The sequence below is a fragment of the Helianthus annuus genome, chromosome 11 (assembly GCF_002127325.2).
Source record: "Helianthus annuus cultivar XRQ/B chromosome 11, HanXRQr2.0-SUNRISE, whole genome shotgun sequence".
In the NCBI taxonomy this organism is placed as follows: Eukaryota; Viridiplantae; Streptophyta; class Magnoliopsida; order Asterales; family Asteraceae; genus Helianthus; species Helianthus annuus.
The window spans coordinates 55880182-55887224 of NC_035443.2; positions in this window are offsets into that span (position 1 = coordinate 55880182).

The window sequence follows — 7043 nt, forward strand, 5'->3', positions numbered from 1 at the left end:
TGGCTATTTACTTCCTATTACTCTACTCTAAACTACTACTAACAATTTTCATCAAAAATTTTGAGTTCGATCCGGATGAACATGAAGAACCCTAGATTTCCCCCAATTTTTGATGTTTTAACTACATGCAAGTAACTAATCTAACTACTAAGAAGGATAGAATCATACCTTGACGTTGTTAGGCTTGGTGGTAACGTTCGAAATTGGCAGAAAATCGCCTCTAACCAGAGAGTTTTCGGCGAAACGGGGCGTGTGGAATGGTGTAACTGATAGAACAAATGGGTTTTATCCCGACAGTCGCCTCGACACGGCCCCGTGTTCAGCGAACACGGCCCCGTGCCGGGTAAATTTTTTTTTTTTTTTTTTATGTGCTTGTGTGCATGCCCCTTATCTCCGAATAATGGTTAGATGATTTTTACCAGTTCCGAATGTATACTTACCTGTAACATGTCTGGTATGAGTTTATTCGTTGACCGTTTGAAGTGCGATTTCCTCTTCCTCATCCTCAATGGATCCTCTGTAGAGTTTCAGCCGTTGGCTATTGACTTTAAATGGTGTCCCATTTCGAGTTTTAATTTCTACTGCACCGTGTGGAAAAACATGGGTGACTGAAAAAGGTCCCGACCACCTAGATTTTAACTTACCAGGAAACAACCGAAGTCGCGAATTGAACAATAGAACTTGGTCTCCAACCCGAAATTCATTAGATTTAATATATTTATCATGCAAATTTTTCATTCTTTCTTTATAAATTTCGGAGTTAGAATATGCATAATTCCTAAGTTCTTCTAATTCGTTTATTTGACAAAATCGATTCTTACCGGCAACTTCCAAATCTAAGTTTACGTTTTTAATTGCCCAGTAGGCTTTGTGAGCAATTTCTACTGGCAAGTGACAACTTTTTCCATAGACGAGTTTATATGGGGTTGTGCCTATAGTGGTTTTATAAGCGGTTCGAAAAGCCCATAAAGCGTCATCTAGTTTGTCAGCCCATTCTTTTTTATTTATCCCTACGGTTTTCTCAAGTATTCGTTTTAAACCTCGATTAGTCACTTCGGCTTGCCCGTTTGTTTGAGGATGATATGCTGTTGAGACCCGGTGATAGACCCCATATCTTGTTAAGATTTTTTCGAGTTGATGATTACAAAAATGGGTACCTCTATCACTTATTAATGCCTTTGGTGTGCCAAAACGAGAGAACAATTTTTTTAGGAATTTTACTACTACTCTTCCATCATTTGTTGGAAGAGCTTCGGCTTCTGCCCATTTAGACAAGTAATCGACCGCCACAAGTATATATTTGTTTCCTTTTGAAGGTGGGAAAGGTCCCATGAAATCGAGTCCCCACACATCAAAGATTTCACAAACGAGAATGCCATTTTGGGGCATTTCGTTTTTGGAAGAAATATTACCTGATCTTTGGCAGGCATCACATGTCTTTACAAGGTTTTGTGCGTCCTTGTAAATGGTTGGCCAGTAAAATCCAGAATCAAATACCTTTCTCGCGGTACTTGAGGCACCATGATGTCCTCCGTATGGACCTTCATGACAATGACGGAGTATTCTTTGTGCTTCATTACCATGGACACACCTTCGGATGAGTTGATCAGCACACATTTTGAAAAGATAGGGGTCTTCCCAAAAGTAATGCTTTACATCAGCAAAGAATTTTTTTCTTTGATGATGTGGCCATCCTTTGGTGACTATACCGCTGGCTAAGAAATTAGCGTAGTCGGCATACCATGGTTCTTGTCCGCTTTCCATCATTTCCAGGGACTCCGTGGGAAATTTTTCGTTGATTTGCTCGTCCCTGGTTGTCTCCAAAGCTGGGTCTTCTAAGCGTGAGAGGTGATCTGCAGCAGTGTTTTCTGCTCCTCTTTTGTCCTTGATTTCGATGTCGAATTCCTGGAGGAGTAGAATCCACCTTATCAAACGGGGTTTTGCGTCTTGCTTCTTGAAGAGGTACCTGATGGCTGCATGGTCTGTATAAACTATTGTTTTAGAAAGAACAAGATAAGAACGAAATTTATCAAAAGCAAAGACCACCGCTAGTAACTCTTTCTCTGTAGTTGTATAATTTTCTTGTGCATCATTTAGAGTTTTACTAGCATAATAGATTGGGTGGAAATGTTTTTCTTTTCTTTGTCCCAAGACTGCTCCAACAGCAAAGTCGCTTGCATCGCACATGATTTCGAAAGGAAATTTCCAATCTGGCGCTATCATGATAGGTGCATTGACTAGCATTTCCTTGAGGGTCAGAAATGCTTGATTGCATTCCTTGTCAAAGATGAAGGGTGCATCTTTTTCAAGCAATTTTGTTAGAGGTCTTGAAATTTTCGAAAAGTCTTTGATAAACCTTCTATAGAATCCGGCATGCCCTAGGAAACTTCTGATTGCTCGCAGAGAGGATGGAGGAGGTAATCGAGATATGGTCTCGATTTTTGCTCGATCAACTTCCATTCCTTCGCTTGAGATTTTATGTCCGAGTACTATTCCCTCTGTTACCATGAAATGGCATTTTTCCCAGTTAAGGGCGAGGTTAGTTTCCTCACATCGGGATAGCATTCGTTCAAGATTATCGAGACATTGATCATATGAGTCTCCAAAGATGGAAAAGTCATCCATGAAGACTTCCATGGTTTTTTCAATCATATCATGGAAAATGGCGACCATACAACGTTGGAATGTTGCAGGCGCATTACATAGACCGAATGGCATGCGTCGATATGCAAAAGTTCCGTAGGGGCATGTGAAAGTTGTTTTCTCTTGGTCTTCTGGTGCTATCGGTATTTGAAAGTAACCTGAAAAACCATCTAAGAAACAATAAAATTTATGACCGGATAATCTTTCTAACATTTGATCAATGAAGGGCAAAGGAAAGTGGTCTTTCCTTGTTGCTTCATTTAATCTCCTATAGTCTATACAGACTCTCCATCCTGTGACGGTTCTTGTGGGTATTAATTCATTTTTCTCGTTAGTTATTACCGTCATACCTCCTTTCTTTGGGACTACTTGGACGGGACTTACCCACGGGCTATCGGAAATAGGGTAGATTAGTCCGGCGTCGAGTAGTTTGATGACTTCATTTTTAACCACTTCTTGAACATTGGGGTTCACTCTTCGTTGTGGTTGAATTACTGTTTTGTAGTCATCATTCATTAAAATTTTGTGCGTGCACATGGAAGGACTTATTCCCTTAATATCTACAAGCTTCCAAGCGATCGCATTTTTGTGTTTTTTAAGTAGGTTAACTAATTTTTCTTTTTCTACGCTAGTTAATTTAGACGAAATAATTACAGGTAAACTACCATCTTTGCCTAGAAAAGCATATTCCAAACCTTTAGGGAGTTCTTTGAGCTCGATGGGTGGGTCTTTAGGAGACACCTTATTTTGTGGTTCATCTAGATCAAGAACTTTAAAAGTTTGTTCTATGGCTACCTCTTCGTCGACAAAGTGGTCTTCCTCGTGGTTTGTATCAGGTGGTTCAGCTTCATCTTCAATTAGGGGGTCATTGTTGCCAAAAGGATATTTCATTGAGCGCTCAAGATCTATGCTCCTTTTGAATGCCCCTAATTGAAGAGTTAGATTGTTGAATTTCCGGTTTTTCAAAGCTTTGTGAGTTTGTACAAAAGGTTTTCCCAAGACTAGGGGGGCATCATTTAAGATGACGAAGTCGGTTGGGATTACCATTTGATTTGTTCGAACCAAAATATCTTCGACTACACCGATTGATTTCATTACTTTTCGGTCGGATAGAAAAATGGGTATTTGAAGTGGAGTAAAATCACTAATACTTAACTTTTCAAAAATGTAGTTGGGCATTATGTTAACACAAAGATCTTTATCAATAGTGACATTACTAATAAACGAATTTTGAAAGAAACATGGAACCGGTGTGATGTTAATTTCAAAAGGATCTTCTTTTATTAGCGAGGTTTGATCATTAGTTAACTTAACACTTACCATTTCTTCAATTTTAGCACTAGTGTTTAACTCTTTTAAAAACTTAGCATGAGGGGTTGTTAAACAATTGTTTTCGAAAGTAGGTGACAAGAGAATAATTTCCTCTAAATTAGACTCTTCTTGAATTTTAACATTATCGGACTCACCATTTTCGTTGTTTAACTCATGTGTCTGTTTTTCACTTTCTTGTTCTTCCATTTTTACATTTTCAACTATCTCTACGTTATTATTACTTTTTAACTCTTCTCTCGCGCGGGATTCCTCTTCCCTTGCGCGAGATTCTTTTATGCAACGTTCGATAGTTTTAATGTGTTCTAATATCCTATTGGTTACTTCGGTGAGATTGAAAGAATTTGGATCCTCTAAGCTTGAATCCGGTTGTTCGATCCTTGGTTCCTCATAGTACTCATATGAAGTAGATGGTTCACACCATTGTTCCTCATTGTAAGTATATGATGGATAAGGGTCGAAACTTTGTTCTTCATAGTACTCATATGAGGTGGGTTGTTCACGCCATGGTTCCTCATAATAAGTGTATGAAGGTGGTGGCTCATATGTTGAATCTTCAAAGTATGAGTATGAAGGCTCATACCTTGGTTCATCAAAATACGAGTATGAGGGAGGAGGTTCATACCTTTGGTCTTCATAGGATGTGTATGAAGTCGATGGCTCGTACCTGGGCTCCTCATAATGGTTATACGAATTGGATGGTTGATATGAAGTATTATATTGAACCGAGTGTGTATTACGACAATTAGTGCAATAATTACCTCTATACTCATCCTCATCATAGGTGTAGTTGTAATCTCTTGAGTATTGATCCATAGGAATCACTCAACAGACTACAACTGAGTCTCGGGACCAGAAAACAAAAATAAGACGGAAACAGAAGCTGGACACGGCCCCGTGTTGGGTGAACACGGCCCCGTGTTCAGGGACTGTATCTGGGCGTTTTAATTAAATTAACTGGTCACTTTGAGCACGGGGGCGTGTTGAGTGAACACGGCCCCGTGGTCAGACTCTGTATCTGGGTATCTACTCTAAAATATGCAGCACGGGGGCGTGTTCAGCGAGCACGGCCCCGTGTTCAAGCTACTGTAAATGCAAAAACTAAACTAAAATGCAGAAAAATGCGCGCGTTTTGAAAAACTGATTAGGCCGTCGATTTTAAGCTTTCTTAAAATCCTTGTGTCCCCGGCAACGGCGCCAAAAACTTGATGTGCGTGTAGTGTAATATAATTTTAGATATATTTTTAAGCCCTTTTTACACTTTTAGCCAAGTTTTAAATTTATAAAACACGATATTTACTAACACTAAACACACATATGGGCAAGTGCACCCATCGTGGACGTAGTATAGTGTTGGTAAGATACCGAGGTCGTCCAAGGACACAAGAGCTTTTAATACCGGTTTATCCTCAACGTCTAATCAAATCAAAAAGTTAGAAAAATGTTTTAAACTAAGAAAAATAAAAACTAACTAAATGCTGAAAAATAAAATAAAATAAAAACAGATAGACAAGATGAATCACTTGGATCCGACACGTGTATTAGTATAACCTTTGATTATTTTCGCACTTTTGCACTTGTTTAAGAGATTATCTTAGTTATTGTAGTAGGCCCCTTTTTCGGAGGTGACGTTACCCTCAACCCAGTAGTTTGAGTCAGCAAGGATACAATCCTAAAGGGTTGGATTATTGAAAGATAATGAATTAAGTTATTAATGCAAATTATGGTAGGCCCCGCTTTTGGCGGTGACGTTACCCTCGGCTAAGTAGTCTGAGTCAGCAGGGATACAGTCCTAAATAGCCGGGTTATAGTATTAATAGTAGTTAGCTTATGAGGGGGTCAAAGAGTTTGGATCCCCGCCATCCAATACCTATGGGCATTGAAGGAGATCCTACTAAATTTGACCCAGGTCCCAAGCAGGACCTCTAAACGCTGAACAAGGGCAAGACCTTTACCAAACCGTTCCCTTAACCCCCGACCAGGTAGCCAACATACCTCCATATAGACCGTGGAGATATGAATGGTGAAAATCTTTTATTTTATATAGACAGTAAAATAATGCCAAGACACCACGGACAAACGATAAGGAAAGATCACCTTCAACATAAGTAACTAGTTATTAAAGTCATTAATACAAAACCAAATAAAAAGTGCAAAAGATTAAAAATAAAAAGTATTATACTAAACACTTGTCTTCACCAAGTGATGTAAGAGACTTAGGCAAACATGGCCTTGATTGTCAAGAACTCTTACGATCAATCTTGGATCCCGAGACGACTCACACACTCTATGATGGACAATGGATGATGGTGGTGGATGATGGTGTTATGGTGGTGGTGGGTGGTGGATGAAGTGTGAGAGAGGTGGTGTGCCAAGGGATGAGAGAGAATGAAGCCAAGCTCCTCTATTTATAGGCTGAACAGAACGCTGGACACGGCCCCGTGTTCGCTGAACACGGCCCCGTGCCCGTCTGACATTCTCTCTCTTCATTAATTGTAATTGCGAATTACAATTAATGCGCCTGCTGTACTTTCAACACGCCCCCGTGTCCGCTGGGCACGGCCCCGTGGTGAGCAATGGAAGCTTCTACTGGTTTGTCTTTTCTGCTGCTTCCTGGGCACGCCCCCGTGTTCACTGGACACGGGGCGTGTTCAGACATCTGTTCTCTTCTCTTTGTCTTGGGAGGTGCCGTTGAGGGTCCGGGCAGTTTGCTTTTGTTCCTTTTCTTGTAATTATGATAGAATTAGGGGTCTTTTTGCTTCTTTTGTGATTTTGAGCTCATTTCATCCTGAAAATACAAAAGGAAGACAAAAACACTCTTTTTCCAACATTAGTACTTAAAAAGGGTTAGTTTTATGCCTTAATTGATGTGTTTTATATGTTGCATTTTACACACATCAATCCTCTACCTATATATATATATATATATATATATATATATATATATATATATATATATATATACACATTAAGACACTTGTGTGAATATTTGTATACTTGGTAAAATAGTTATATTATTTTAGGGTAAAATAATATAACTTAACCAAAATAACAAGAATTTACAACCCAAA